The 15,460-nt window shown below is 41.4% G+C and overlaps 1 protein-coding gene across 2 annotated transcripts in view; it reads right to left on the reverse strand.

Annotated features, from left to right (window-relative positions):
* Window positions 1-10,582, reverse strand: part of nexmifb (neurite extension and migration factor b) — a 64,350-nt gene extending 53,768 nt beyond the window's left edge. For both annotated transcript variants that reach the window (XM_061725086.1, XM_061725087.1), the window contains exon 1: window positions 10,099-10,582. The gene's annotated coding sequence lies outside the window, so the exon portion shown is untranslated. The remainder of the gene's footprint in view (window positions 1-10,098) is intronic.
* Between the last annotated feature and the right edge of the window lie 4,878 nt (window positions 10,583-15,460).

Consider the following 15,460-nt stretch of genomic DNA (forward strand, 5'->3'; position numbering starts at 1 on the left):
TGTAAATTGTTACAATTTTCATTCTTTTTTTTCTCTCTTAACAATGAAGCTTTTGTCCTCTGAACATGTGTTCCTTGTGGGCACTTAGTATTATCCAAAAAAAACGCGCTCATTCGTTAGCATTTAGAACAGAGAATATTGAAAAAAACAAGAATACAAAATGAAATTGGTCTGTGAATGCAGAGCGACTCATGCGTGCACAAAAACAAACTTCCATGCCTACGTAGAAGCTCGGGGGGCCAAATAAGCTCGTGCTGCACATGCGTACCTACACATCCAAGTGCCTGGCACACTGTCACTGCGTTCATTGTGGAATCTCAATAGCTGTGGGCAGATTTGTAAGAGCATAAGCGACTGATACAAACGGCGTGCCACAACGGTTGCTGCTGCTAATTTTCTGTCAGGTCACTAAGTCCAGATAGACTCGGCAGCAAGGGATTAACAGTCAGCGCTGAGCTGTTTTGCAAGCGCAGGCGGCCCCGAAAAACAGCTCATTCATATACATATGCATATAAATGTACACACACACACACAAAAGGTGCATGTAGCTAGTGTGCACAGTGCATATAGATACACCACCTCTCCAGAGACCCAATCACTTGAGCCAAAACACAGCAGCAGCACACATCTTTGATAGCACTTTTGAAACCTATTAGATCCTATGGCTAGCTCTACCCTTACAAAGAGTTTCCCTCAATGGAATTACCTGCATAAATAAACCATAAGCAAATCCCAAACAGTGCACACCAAAAGGTGCAGTCATGCACAAGTGTATGCACACACCTCAGAGACAGATATGAAAGGAGGAAGGTTGTACATAACGCCATTTGAATATAAAAGGGAAATTGCTAGTGCTGCGATGCTGCAAATGTATCGAGCCCATAGGACAGACACAGCAGTAGGATCCAGTCCAAGTGCCTGCCTGAGAAACTCTTCTTTTGCTGGTTATAAGCATATGTGAACAACAGCTCTATAATTGTGTGAGCCACTGAAGCCGTCTGAAGACGAAAGGTGCCGCTGGACTCAGATGGATTTCTATCAGAGGCCTTCAGAAGTGGCAGACAAGGATGTGGCTCCGGTGAGGTTCGTCGCTGAGCGTGGACATGTGATTTCTGCATTCTTGCAGCTACAGATGGATTCTTTACTCAAATACAATAAACAAACATGACGGTGTGAACATATCTTCATTGATGGCAGACTTTCTTTGCCTTTCTTTTCTCACAAAAGTTGGATCAACTGTTGTAGCAAAAAATAAAAAATAAAATGAAGGGGCAGGAAAGGATGTTCAGTACAATCATTAAAATGCAGTTATGCTTAAAAGAGCATAGACCTGAAATCAGGTACGATCTGTCCCCAGAGACAGCACCAATCTGATACAATATCAATATATGGGGCAAATGACACGGTTCACTGAGTTTCAGATATTGCAAAGACAAAAAAAAATTTTTAAAGGGGATCTATTATGAAAAACACGTTTTTTCTTGCTTTAACATATAAAGTGGTCTCCCCTCAGCCTGCCAACTCAGAGAAGGAGGAAAGCAACCAAATTCTGCAGTGTCTGTACAGCCGCCCGGATGAGCCGTCCAGTGTGATGTGGCTTCTACGAGCCGTTCAGATTCTGCTCCCGTCATTATGTAACGACGGGAGCGATGAGTGAAACCACGCCCACAACTAACTCTGGCTGGAACAACAACAACAACAACAACTCCGCCGGCTGGAGCTTCCGCCATTTTTTCGTAGCGGTGTATCGCGTCATCGCGTCAATCACGTCAGGCAGCCAATCAGCACAGAGCCTCATTATCATACCCTCCCCGCCCACTCAGAATCCCACATAGAGATGGAGGTTAGAGAATGTGAAGATAAAGACATGGCTCAGAAGCTGAATTTCTAATTTATTTAGCTAAATAAATCATTCAAGGCCTGTTTAAAATAGGTATTCGATGCCATAATAGGTCACCTTTAAATTAAATCCAAATTCAAAACCACGTTTTTACTGTTACAATATTCCTGCTTGATTTCACCCTTTTGAAAGCTTAGATATTGTAAATGTTTGTTTTTTTTGCTCGTTTTTTGCGCTCTTATTGCAATTTTTATTCAATTAAAAAAGCAACTATCGCTAAGTGACATGACCTCAAATCAGCATCACGATTAAGAGAACAGTTTACTTCAATGACGAGTAATGAGCCATTATTTTAGTTTTGTTTTATTTTTGCACTCCGAGATCACTGACAAGGTTTTTGGTGTAAATATACTTAACTATTGCAACGGGGAGTTATTTTTCCAATAAAAAAAGATTACACATCTTTATGATTTTAAAATAAGTGAAGCGAAACATGCATAGATGACGTTAATAAAATCCACATCAACGTATAAAAACTTGTATCCTCAAAATTAAAAACACACATCAGGTAGTTTTCACACACATCCTCACACTGATACCCACACAGCACACGTACAGCCCACACCCACATACACATCAAAACATTATCATAAATAAATATCATAAATATCTGGCTTGACACTGAGATGAGGAGCCATATCTTGATATTTATGGTATTTCACATTTGAGTTCTAACGTAAAAAGAAAGTTGTGAGCTAAAATAAGGATCCAGTCATAAAGCAGAGAAGCGGCTCTTCACCCTATAATGCCAGATGTCATATTTGATACGTGAATTTCTGAGGGCAGCATCCTCCTAATCGAAAAAGGAAAACAAAGTTTATTACAAACGAAAACATTATAAACAATAAAACTAAATAAAAAATATGTACATTTATCTAATATAGTCATAATGATAGGGAAACTAATTATTTAGAAATTGTTCTAATTCAAAATTTGATGGGTTTTTGATTCCAATATATAAATAACACCTCAGATAAAAAGAAATTGGGATTTGTCGTGTTATTTCATACATCAGGCTTTAAAGGGTTAATTGGGAAATTAAAAATAACAAATAACAGCCTAGTGGCAGTGGGCAGGAGGCAGCAGGCTCCTGCGGTGATGCGGCTCGATGGTGAGTTTCAACCCTCCTGAAGGTTGACACAGCTCTGACTAGCACTCACACCTTAGTTATGCTGATTTAAAAGGTGAATGGGGATTTTCCCTGGTGTCTTGCACCTGGTTGCTATGGTGATCATGCCAGGTTAAATGGGATCTATACCGGGAAACTGAAAATTTTGTCTTAAGGCTCAACATACCTCACTCACCCATTAATCTCTGTTCTCAGTAGCTCCAGAGGGACGCAACACTCAAGTTCAGCTCCGAGTGAGTCATCTCCATGCGATCATCTCCCATTTATCCAGTAAAATATTCCTCAGTTGAATTAATATCTTCAAGCCACGTGATGCTGAATTGACTGTTTTTATATTTATATAATGATGTTTGAGTACCAGTGTCAAATACTCTACAAACGTTAAACTTTGACTTATTAATGTTTGCCTGTGATCTCCACTGACCCAGTCTTATTTCTTCTGAGAGCAAATGGATTACTGACTCATTTGTCATGGCAGCGATCTACTCCGTTGTGTATTTAAGTAATAACGTAGCAATGTGAATGTTTTTCTTTTGAGTCTGATGACCGAAAAACCACGAGAAAAAAAACAACCACTCAGCTTATGTCAAGTCCTCTCCTCTTCTGCAGAGAATTTGAGTTTACTCGCATAAATAAGACTAAACAAAATTTAGCATACTCTGCTGAATAGTTTGTATTTATTGTGGCTGTTTGTCCAAGAAGACTGGGAAGGAACCTGGGAAATGAAATGGATTTTATTTCCCTTATCTGAGCACATTAAGCTTCTGTACACATCGGCAGTGGGTATCAGCATCAGTGTCAAGGAAACCAGGCTGAGTTTTACTCAGGAAATAAACAGTTTCACACTCTGCTGGTGTCAGATGAACCAATACACACTTTAGAAAATAAAGCATGTTCACAGACCATCTGCATAGCTTTTTTTTTTACTTTAGAAATGCAAAACAGTTTTGAAGACTTTCTAATCTATTACAAAAACACTTTGTATTCACTTTTCTTTATCTTCACTGGGCTGCAAATAATTATTTTAATTGGCTGTTGAGTTACATCCAACAAGCAGTCCAAAGCCTTTAAAAATTTCAATTTGATGTTCTATAATTCAAAGCACACCTTCCACTTTTTTTTAAAATCTTTTTTCCCCATTTCTTTTTAAAAACTGATATTCCTGTTGACTGGATAAATAATTACATGACCTTGCTCTCACTTCAACACAAAGAAACTGAAACTTTGTTTTAATGAGACATTACAGTCTGAAATGACTAAAATGAAATTATGATTTAGAAAAATATCTAAAAAAAAACACACTTGCGAAGAAAACTAACAACATAAATTCCGGATCTCATTAAAGCAGACGAGATAGTTACCACTGACTTTCCTTCATCGGCATTAGTCAGAACATAGATAAATTGAAAAATAAATTCGTCTGGTACTTGATTTGAAAACAAACAGTGGTCTAACACCGAAATGAAGGCAATTACTCAGCAAATCCAGAGATCCTGAACTCCAATAATACACAAAAATACCACCATGTCTGTGAGGATTTGAGGGACTGAACGATGAATTAGCTGTTTTATCAATGACGGCTACGCTGAGGTGCGTTTTTCGTGGAGAGCCTTTTCACGGGCTCAGCTGTGATAGATGTAGGCTGTGTTCTGACTACGTCGCTGAATGATGACTAGAGGAAATGGGTTAGAGGAGCAGGGAGAGACAGCGAGTTGAAAAATGTCTGTTTGCACATGCAGCGCTGCAGCTCGTCGCCGCATGCTGCTGTCAGGGGTGAGCCGAGAATAAATGTCAAGCCCACATCCCGGCCCTTCAAGACTCTTTGTGCTACAATTAGCTACTTGTTTGTGACAGCAGAGACTGGGTCACTGTCATAATGTAAAATACCGCGTGCATCTATGTGTGTTTGCGAGTGGACGCGAGTGTTGCATGCACTGCGAGAAATGACAGGGGACACAAAGCTGAAGAAAGGAGCAGAAAGGGTTGCTGGAGCTGGATCTGACACGCGCTGTGAAGTGAGTGAGTATACACACAGCTGTACATCCTAGAAGTCAAGGAGCCACACTACACACTCCATACACTCTCCTGCCATGCATCTGAAATGAGAAGTCCTAATTATTATTTCCATTGTGCCCCACTCCTCTGACAAGCACCACTAACTGTGAATGATTATAATTATTACCCGTAGTAAAATAGCAGTCACGCTGTTGTATCATCAGCAACATCATCCAACAGATCACGGTCAGATTCAACTTGAAATTCATGCATGCAGTCCAATTTTGCATCCCCTCTGCCAAGATTATTCCCAAACTTTTGACTTCTGCTTGCATGTGCTGTGAATGGGTATTGTCTTGGCTCGGTGACGCGGTGCTAAATGAGAAGTAAGGCACTTTTCATCAACTGACTGTATCTGACAGGAAAACCGTTGCATCTGCTGAGCAGGCATTTGCTGTTCTGCTCCCCTATGTGAACCGCAGATTATGATAAAAATGGCCATTTGTTTTCGATTATCACCAATTTTGAAAGGAGCACAACTGCTGCAGCGTGAACAAACATCAGCGCCATTAACGAGACGTGCATAAACAACACATATGAGACTCAAAGGTCACATAAAAATGACAAACTCAACTGTAACAGAAGATTTAAAACAAAATATAGCCAGCCTCACGTTTGTACATAAATTCACAACATCGATTAGAAGAGGAAAACAAGCCTGTATTAAATAGCTGGTAATTGTTTAGAGCAGAAATATAGTGTGGTGGCTTTTGGAGGCGCTGGCGGCTTGTTAAGTGACAAAAAGACAAAACAGCATTTAGAAAATGAAAGGTGCAAGGAAACATCCAGGGCACAGCGAGCGTCTCTGCCATTAGAAATATTTCTGTCTCTCTCTCGACCGTTTGTTTGTTCCAACTGGCTGTACTGGACAGACGCACCCTGAGCCCCCACCACCACCACCACCACCGTCAACAGTAACTATGTCTCTCCCTTTTTTCTGTCCTTTCGTCCTCTGTCTGTCCAGCCTTCCTTCTAATCTTCCCACTACGTCCGTACCCCCTCCTGTTTTTTCCCTCTTTCACTGTGCATCCTTCACTGTTTTCATCCCTTTCTCTTCATCAACCCCCTTTATTTCATCCCACCCCCACTTTTTCTACCACCAAATGAAAAATAACACTAATGAAGGTGCCTTATCATGGCAGTATTCAGAGGCCCGGCAACATACACATCCAGGGTAAAGTGAATATGAAGCTGACACAGCTGCAACATGACTAAAAGACATGTTCAAATTACACAATGGACACTGCAGACAAGGGGGATGTATTAGTGTTATTATATAACAAAAACCAGGGCTGTTATTGCTACTATGTGTGCCATTACAAAGGGAACAATACATAGGAGCACACTGTGTGAAACCAATTAAAATCCAGTTGTGTCATATACCTTCTTTCCTTTCCATGTCATGTTGCAAACGTGCTGCTTTAGCAACGTTCACATCAGCGCACCTGAGTCCACTGCATTAAATCATCACCTCTTTGGGCTCTTTTTCAGATTTCCCAGCGTTGGACCTCGCTATCCGTTTCTAGAATCCCGCAAGCCGAAATTCGAGGGGGCTCGGGAGAGCTTGAGCAGAACTGGGGAAATTTCCCATTATCCATCCATCTGCAATATAAGGGTCTGATGTGGAAGCAGGAAATGAGCTATGAACATCAAGCTTGCCTGCTCATGTTCCCAACGGCCACCAGCCTACATATTGAGATCAAGTAGGCAATGTGGAAAGTGGTTTAATAGACACCAGTTTAATTGGACTTTTATTTGTTAATGGCTGAAATCCTGATGCATTACTTTAATTATCGTGGCAGAACTAATTCACGAACACGATGCGAAAACGACGCTGGACTTTAAATTCAAATGGCATCCCAATGATTTTTTTCCCCCTCCCTCTCCTTCTCCAACCCTCCCACCCTGCTTCTGCATTTCACAGGAATCTCTCTGATAAGGCTTGTAAAACGTGTGATAGTGTCAATTCACCTAACCAGCCATGAATAAAGCCACTGGAAGAAGAGAGGGAGGATATTTTTCTTATAATTTCTAAATGCAGCGGGGCCCACCCCGGATTTTCCATGTGAGCACGTCCATGTCTGCTCTGCACTCTGACTGCTGAGCAGACCTTGGCCTAATAGAGCGCTCTGTCAGTGCAGAAGAGGAGCCAATCAAGAGAGAGCTCCTAAATGCATTTCTGGTTGTATTGTTTTTAATTCATTATGTCACTCTGTTGTAACGGTTTTGTCTCCGCGCCACACTCCTCATACTGACACATATTTTCAAAAACGGGGCATTCTTTAAAGTAGATTAGCATAGTTTGCCTGTCAGCTACAGATGGGTTTTTTTGCCTCTCTCAGCCACTGTGTGTGTCTGCGTGCAGTAGAATGTGTACGTTTACATGCATGCGCACGTGAGCACTGTCTGTGTGTGTGTCTTCCTGGAACGGCTCCTGTCTGGGGGGCAAAGCGAGCAGCAAAGAGCTCAGCAGCGCCTCAGTCCCTCAGGACATGCTGCAGCTCCCTCCTCACGGCCACGAAAAGCAATCAGAGCCCAGCCTTCTCCCCTGGACTTACCTCTGCCTTTAATTACAGAGCTCAGCAGCCGCAGCGGCGGCGGCGGCGGCGGAAGCAAGCACAGAGAAAGGCTGCCTCCGCTGAGCCACAGCTGAGCACGTCACAGCCCAAATGCGGGGCTGGGGGTCGACACGGCAGGCCTCTCCAAACACGGACCTAAACACAGACAAGTCAGTGTGTCCTGATTGGCTCAGCGTGCTTCTACGTAGACCGAGACAGAGCCAAGGTGCTTGTAGAGAGACAGTGAGCAGGAAAAAGAAAAAAGGCAGGACACCAGACATATAACCCGGCAGGGGTTCCACACCGCCAAGGAAAGCCCTTTCTGCATACGTAATAAGATGTGCTCACCTGGTGAGAGTCAGAATGTGTAACATGAGGGATTTGGGATGACTTGTTTATGCCACTGCAGTATATCTTTTCTTCATTGTGCTACAGAGTGATGAGGACATAATGTGCCCACTTGTAGGTAAAAGGGGGGACTGATGAGGATCAGCTCACAGAGTTTAATTGAGACTCTCTCCAATATGAGAGACATGGCAGCGGCCTCACACATGTGCCTCCGGCTGAAGTAGAAGAGAAGCCACAGTGCACACATGGACAGGGGAAGATAAGAGCCTGTGTACACAAGCTGCTGGTTTTATTGCTGCAACATAACACTCCAACAGCATTTTAAACACATTTTCAGAAAAACCTGCCAGCACTGTCCTTGCTTACAGGGGAACAGAGGCGCGACGCTGTAATGTGTCATTGGGCTCAATTTCTCACCCAATTTAAAACGGACAGAAAATGGCACTTCGGTGAAAGCAATGAGACTGACCAGGAGGAGACGTGAATGGCAAATGTTGTACAAACAAATCTCCATGGCACGCTTGGTGGCACATAACCAAGACACGCACGAGTGCTATCATAGTTCCCACACATATGAATTTCCAACAAGGCTGGCCGTCCTGAGCAAGGAGGCCCTCTCCCCCTCCTCGTGTCACATAGCCTCGGGCCCGATGGCACACTGCGCCTTCACACATGATAATGACACCCACATCAACGTGTCAACTCAATTTGTCCCTCTTATAGGCTTTCTTTGACTCAATCAGTGCATGGCCTTCCATCTGGTTTCCACTGCTGTCCTCACATTAGAGAAGGAGAGGGCAAAGGCAAGCAACAGCTCTCTGAAAGTGCCCCCTGAACCCCTGCGGCTTAACTTAATCATATATTTTTATTAAGCAAGCGCTCCGCTGGGCACCCAGAGCAAGCTGGAGAGTCAAAACCAACCTGCAAAATTGGCTACAAAGGCTACATCAAACCACATGTCAGGTCAGTAACTATGTGCTGGACAGATCATTATCCGTGGCTATATATTCACAAAGTTCTTTTTGAAACTCCCATCCTCCATACAAAATAACTCTAACCATCAAAATTTTTCTGCTTGTTCAAACGTAATCCAATTAAAATGTTCTTTAATGCAAAGTTACACCTCCACAGAGCCCAGCGGAGGGGCCGTTATTAAGGGCTGCAGCTCATTATTTCCCAGAATGCGGCTGGCCATGTTGCTGACGGAGACCTCCAGTAAACATCTGTCATGAAGCATCCTTTAAAGGGGAGCACAGACACAGTAAGCTACTGATCTAGTGACCCCCACAGTGCAGGCATTCACACATGCCTTCCTGCACCTGTGTGCACTCTGCTATGGTGATGTTGAGGCCAATTCTCAGAATTTATGCTCATAAACCATTTATGAATCATTTACTCATCACATCACGGTGGAGGGGCCTAGCTGTAAGATGATGTGTTATCCCATTAGGTTTCAATAGCCCATTCATGAATCTTTCATTAGTTTGGACTATGGATTATTCACCCTTTTTTTCATCCCTAATTCATTTTGGGGCAGTGTGGCTCGGCGAGCCTCACGCTTGATACAAAATGACGTCCACAGGCCACTGTTTGTCTCCAAAAACATGCAAACAGTGCAAGATTGCTCCCCTTATTTTCAGCAAGCACACGTGGCATCTTTATCCGCGTTGCATTTCGGAGCCTAAAGCGAATAGATGGTGAGCTTGTGCTTTAAGTAAGTGGGGCTATTTTTCGCAGGGAATGGGTAATCGATGGAGCAGAGACGGATGAATGCAGGCTAAAGCCTGATTTATGGTTCCGCGTTAAATCGACGCAGAGTACGGTGCGCGTCGCCGCGTACCCTACGCCGTAGGTTCTGCGTTGGTGCCTTACGACAGCTGTCCCAAGGAGGCAGGGCTGCTACTACTCCGCATGCATGGTGTGTTCTCCCTTTGAATAAAAATGTCCGATCACACCAAATCAGGGAAAGCAGGAACATAGGCTCAATCAGTGCATCAATGCATGTGTGTAGAAAATCAAGCTGTCATGTGCACAGCCAACAGAACACGCGTCCTGTTACGACAGACACGCTGAGGAGAAAACATAATAATAAGGATTTCAGCGCTTACCTCCAGAGCTGCGTTTTTTTTTTTGTTTTGTTTTTTTTTTTTTCCTCCCACCGCCGCAATGGGATCCCTCTCAGCTGCTCTGGACAGTATCAGAGATGCGCCTTTCATGCAAATGCAAACACTTCCCCTGCATGCTGGTGCAGCAGCAGCAGCAGCAGCAGCAGCAGCTCTACTGGGCCTCCAGTAACCAGCAGGTGGACGCGCCTCTCACTGATGGAGACACTCTCCTCTCCCCCGTCGCTCCATTTCTCTCAGTTTTCGGGAAGAATCGGTATTCCAGGAAACGCGCTGCAGGGCAGCCAGCATGTCCTCGATGTGGCCGCTTTTCTGGGCTCGAGCGGGGGCCGTCGCTTCTTCCAAAGTCCCGGTTCCTCCGGTTCCTCCGGCGCCCCCTCGCCTGTATCTACAGGCTGCTGCCTCTCCGAGAGATGCTCAATGTTGCCATTGTCGCGGCGTATTTTTTTTCTCTTTTTTTCCTCCCTCTCTCTCTTTCTCTCTTTCTCTCTCTTTTTTTTTTTTTTTTTTTTTTTTGCAGCTGGACCTCTACCCCCTCCTCGCAGTCTCGTAGGCGCGCACGGAGCTCGCTCCCCCCCTCCGGTGATTCTCGCTCCGACCTATGAGCGCGCACAGCCGGCCGACGCACGGCCACGCACCGCTTTGACGGACGCGCTGAGCAAATCAGGTAGCCCACTCCAAATAGGACTGTATCATAACAGGGCAACTGCAATGACATAAATAATGAATAGACTACTCGTGTTTGCCTAGGCTGGGTGATAGGCTCGCTCTCGAGAAGAGATCAGGATGGACTTGAGAAATTTCACCATGCGTCTTCGACACAACTGGATCCGCGCATAAAAAAACAACAACACAGCGAATGTGAATGAGTAAATAAACCATTGCATACACATGTTGGTTTGTATGAGAGAAAAAAATAATATATTTCTTGATAAATTATTAATGAACGGACGCAGTGAAACTGTGGTGCACGTAGGTTATAATTATCAGAATCAGAATCAGCTTTATTGGCCAAGTTTGAACATTGCCCGACAAGGAATTTGACTCCGGTTATTTCGCTCACTGTACCCAGATTTAAAAATAGCAAACAGTAAAGAAACAAATGTGGCACTTATTAACATATACAATTAAAAAACTGAAAGGTGCTGAAAGCTCTAATGAGGTAGACATGGTAATGACGGCTCTAAATAAAATAACATATATACATTTTTTTTTAAAGTGAAAGGTGCAGCAGAATGAGGCAGACATGATTGTTGTTGGAAGGTGCATTGTTACAGCATGTGATAGTGTTATTATAATTACTGTCATTATTGTTATTGTTTTTGCACGGTGATTGGTTTCTCTGAGTCTCTGCTTATATGACATATGACAGTGGCTGGAAGAGGTGTATGGACCGCTTATGTTCTTTATGGTCAGACTAAACACCTCCAGGTGTGCAACTATAGTGACAATTATATTCATCATTGCCTAATCTGTTGATTATATCCTCCATAATTTGATTAGCGGCATAATAATCAATAAACGTCCGACAATACTGACAAATGCTTGGCTTCAGAGGTCAAGGTAATTTATCAGGCTGTATATTTCACCAAATATTGACACAGGAGACGCTCAGACGTGGGCGGAGATGTGAGTGAGTGGGGGGTGCGTAAGCCTAGGTCATCTTTTCCAATCATTTCTAGACTAAATGGAAACAATAAGTCCAAACTGTCATCTAAGCAACTCAAGTAATGGTAATTAATGAGGTACATATGCTGAACATTTGGCTCTTTTGTCACAATTTAGACTAACGTCATAGTAGGACTGTTTATTTTTAAAGATATTTATAATATTATGAATATGTATTCATATGTTATAAATAGATAGGATCTTGTTCTGTTATTTGAGTGTGTTGATTTTCATTCTCGGGTTATCTGCACTCTTGTTCTGCTGCACTCAAGTTAACAGTCAAGTTGAGGTGGTTTCTGGACCTACGAAAAGCTGCAGTTCTTCAACTGACCACAGGGGGCTCCACAAAAGTCAGTCAGTCTCCAAAAATTGATATAAAATGTACAAGTTTGCAGAGCCTGAACCAGGCAATACATCATCATATGTACTGCCTGGTTGAAAGAAAGAAAAGAAAAGAAATCTGTAAGGGAGGGTTTTTTTTGTTGTTTTTTTTTACCACTTTTAGCTTAGAACTGTAGTTACTTTGAGCATGGCATCTGATTTGTGAACAGAGCATAGTCATTCATATTTTAAAAATAGTTTTTTGATTTGTGTTGTTAATTTTGCATCCAGGCTGTTGGTTGGTCTGGAAGGGTCCAAAGACAAAGCTTAGCTAGGAGCAAGCAGCTTGTGCTAACTTGCTAAACACAGTGGTTATTTCAGATTTCACAGCTGAAACTAGATGTAGTAGTATGTTCTGCTCTTACAACATGTGTAGTGCAGTCTGGTAAAGCATATGCAGCATGTCACAGTAAAATCAACGATGCTATGGCTCAAGCTTAAGTCGGTCATTTGACCTCTTCATTGCATGTTAGAAATGTTCCCAAAAGTAGTAAACCCTCCAGGCACTTCTGGCATACTGCAGATTGTACCATTTTCTGCATACTGCATACTATATAGTACATTATGCCAATTTTTTTGCCTAAATTCTTGTTTCCCCTGTTGTAATTGTCTACACCCTTGTCTTGTTACATCTTGTGTCTGTCTATCATCTTGTCTCTCCTTCCTGTCTTCGGGGTTTGTTGTCGTCTGTCAGTGTTACTCCTGGTGTTGTTTCCTCCCTAGTTGTAGATACATGTACATGTATTCATGTATCTATTCACGGTTATTTGGCATTTGATACTCTGCATTAGTAGCCCTTTCGGTTAGGATTTAAGCACTTTGGTCTCTTCTGCCTCCTTCGTCACCTGTACTTGGGTCCATCTCCTTTAATAATTAGGTGCATTTGATTAGTTAACTGTTACTCATCTAATTAACTTTACACAGTGTAAAGTGTTCTGAACATATAGACATGAATGCAGACATCAAGTGATGTATTTTATCTAATGGGTGTAGACTAATCTGATTAATACTGTAAATGAGTGTGTTTACAATTACAATGCAGCGTATAGCTGAATCATTTTAGTGTGGGCACCAGACAAATGTTTGGGTACAAATAGTCAAAAAGGTACAAGTCAACAGCAGAAGACATGAAAAATTAAACACGAAGCTACATGGAGCCAATTATCCTCCAGTGCCACTGTTTTCCAGAACTGCAACCTGCCTGTCATGTTGTCAAGAAGTGACAAGTGTTCAAAGACATGGCTAAATGGTTAAATATACACAGACATACAGTACAAGTAAAAGCTGGGACATCAATAAATGTTGATGCTCAATTTGAATATCATCTGAATGGACAGATGAAATGAGAGTGACTCCTGTTGGAGCAGCCAGATAGAAAACACGGAGGATCAGTAATGGAGAGAGGACACCAGCAGTTAGTTAGTCACCAGCAGGGTGGGGGGGTTCTGGTATGGGACATCAAGGTTGATCCAGCTGGACCTTTCCAACTAGAAGACTGACTACAAATCCGTTTCCATATCTGCTGCCAGTTTGTGAGAAATACTTTCTTGGGACATCTGCAGCACATCACAAGGACATGCAGGATAATCCATGGCCTTGCAATATCTTTAAAAAACATGTTTTCCAAATAATTTGGTTGCATTATGTTGAATAACACAACTTTGAGCTTAACATATTTTGTCTGGTCAAAATTAAAACACAGTCTTCAAAAATGCAATTTGAATTTTGTGTGTGAACTATAGCTACCATACTGTACCGTAGGTCTAGTTTCTCTAAATGTATATATCTATACATGAATGCTGGGAAATCATCAGGCTGTCTGAAAAATCAAAAACTATCAGTGAAACGTTTAATACTAACCTGTTATTTTCATGTGTTGTGAATATATGTTTAAGATGCCACCCGCACTCTTCCGGTAAAATAAGAGGGTAAAAATCACCTTGTACATCACCACTGACGTTTTTTTGTTTTTGTATTTTGAACCTGTTCTCCCATCTGTAAATGCTCATAACCACATTGTTGTTTAAAGAATCTATGTATAACCCAACATAACGCCTGCACACACAAATACACACACCTACTGCAAATTACAGTAGAAATAGAGGAGTAGCATTTATTTCATTAGGTATGTCTTCACTTTTAGTGTTAAGTACTAGACGTATCATAATGATCTCCATAGTGACTCCATAGTAACAGATATTAAATCCACGTTCCTTAAAATACCTTTTCAACCATAGTCATCACTACAGATGTTTTTACGAAAGAATCAAATTAGCTTACAGCTTTTCTTAGGACTGCAAATTAATAACCTTTTCATGCTGATATAATTACAGAGCTTCTTCAAGACATTACTGTAAACACAAGGAATAACTACTGTAGTACACTATGGTTAATTTAAAATCTTCAGCTATGAAAACTCACAAAAGTTTTTTCTTCACAAGTGAAGCTGCTGCAATATCTCTAATGAAAAAATGTAAATTAGCGGTTGAAGGAATATACTGTATGTCAGTGAGGATAGAAGCCACGTTATGTGCAGTATATATATATATATATATATATATATATATATATATATATATATATATATATATATATGTTATGTGCAGTACTCGAGTCGTAAAAAAAAATCAGGGGGGATGGTGGATTTTATCATATGGGGACAGATCATTTGTGCTGATTACAAATGATATAATATATTACAAATAATAGCACTGACCAAGACACCTGCAGAAATACTGCAGGAATGACATAGCAGCAGTTAAATGCAGCCTTCTGTAAGCTTTAAATATCCACTGGGCTTACATCAAATACTTGTACATCAAAACACAAAAATAAAAAACAGTTTTCTGAACTTATCAATATGCCTCTGTCCTTCACAGGATAAGTAAAATGGATCACTGCAAAAACTCAAAATCTTAACAAGAATATTTGTCTTATTTCTAGTTAAAATGTCTCATTTTAGTAAAGAAATCTCATTACACTTAAAACAAGACTCATCACTGGAAAAAAAAAAAACAATTTTCACCTGTTTCAAGTAGATTTTCACTTGAAATAAATAGAAAATCTTTTTTTTTTTTTTTTTGATTTTTTTTGCTTGTAATAAGAAGATAAATCCCACTGACAGAGTTTCCTACTTATTTCAAGTGAAAATTTACTTGAAACAGGTGAAAATTGTCAAATAAGTTATTTTTCTGGTGTTATTTTTCTGGTGATGACTTTAAATGTTGAAGTAGCAGTAAAACCACATTCATTGATGAAATGACATAAGGGATGGAAAGGGGGGGGGTGTCAGTTTTAC

The sequence above is a fragment of the Cololabis saira genome, chromosome 7, assembly GCF_033807715.1.
Source record: "Cololabis saira isolate AMF1-May2022 chromosome 7, fColSai1.1, whole genome shotgun sequence".
In the NCBI taxonomy this organism is placed as follows: Eukaryota; Metazoa; Chordata; class Actinopteri; order Beloniformes; family Belonidae; genus Cololabis; species Cololabis saira.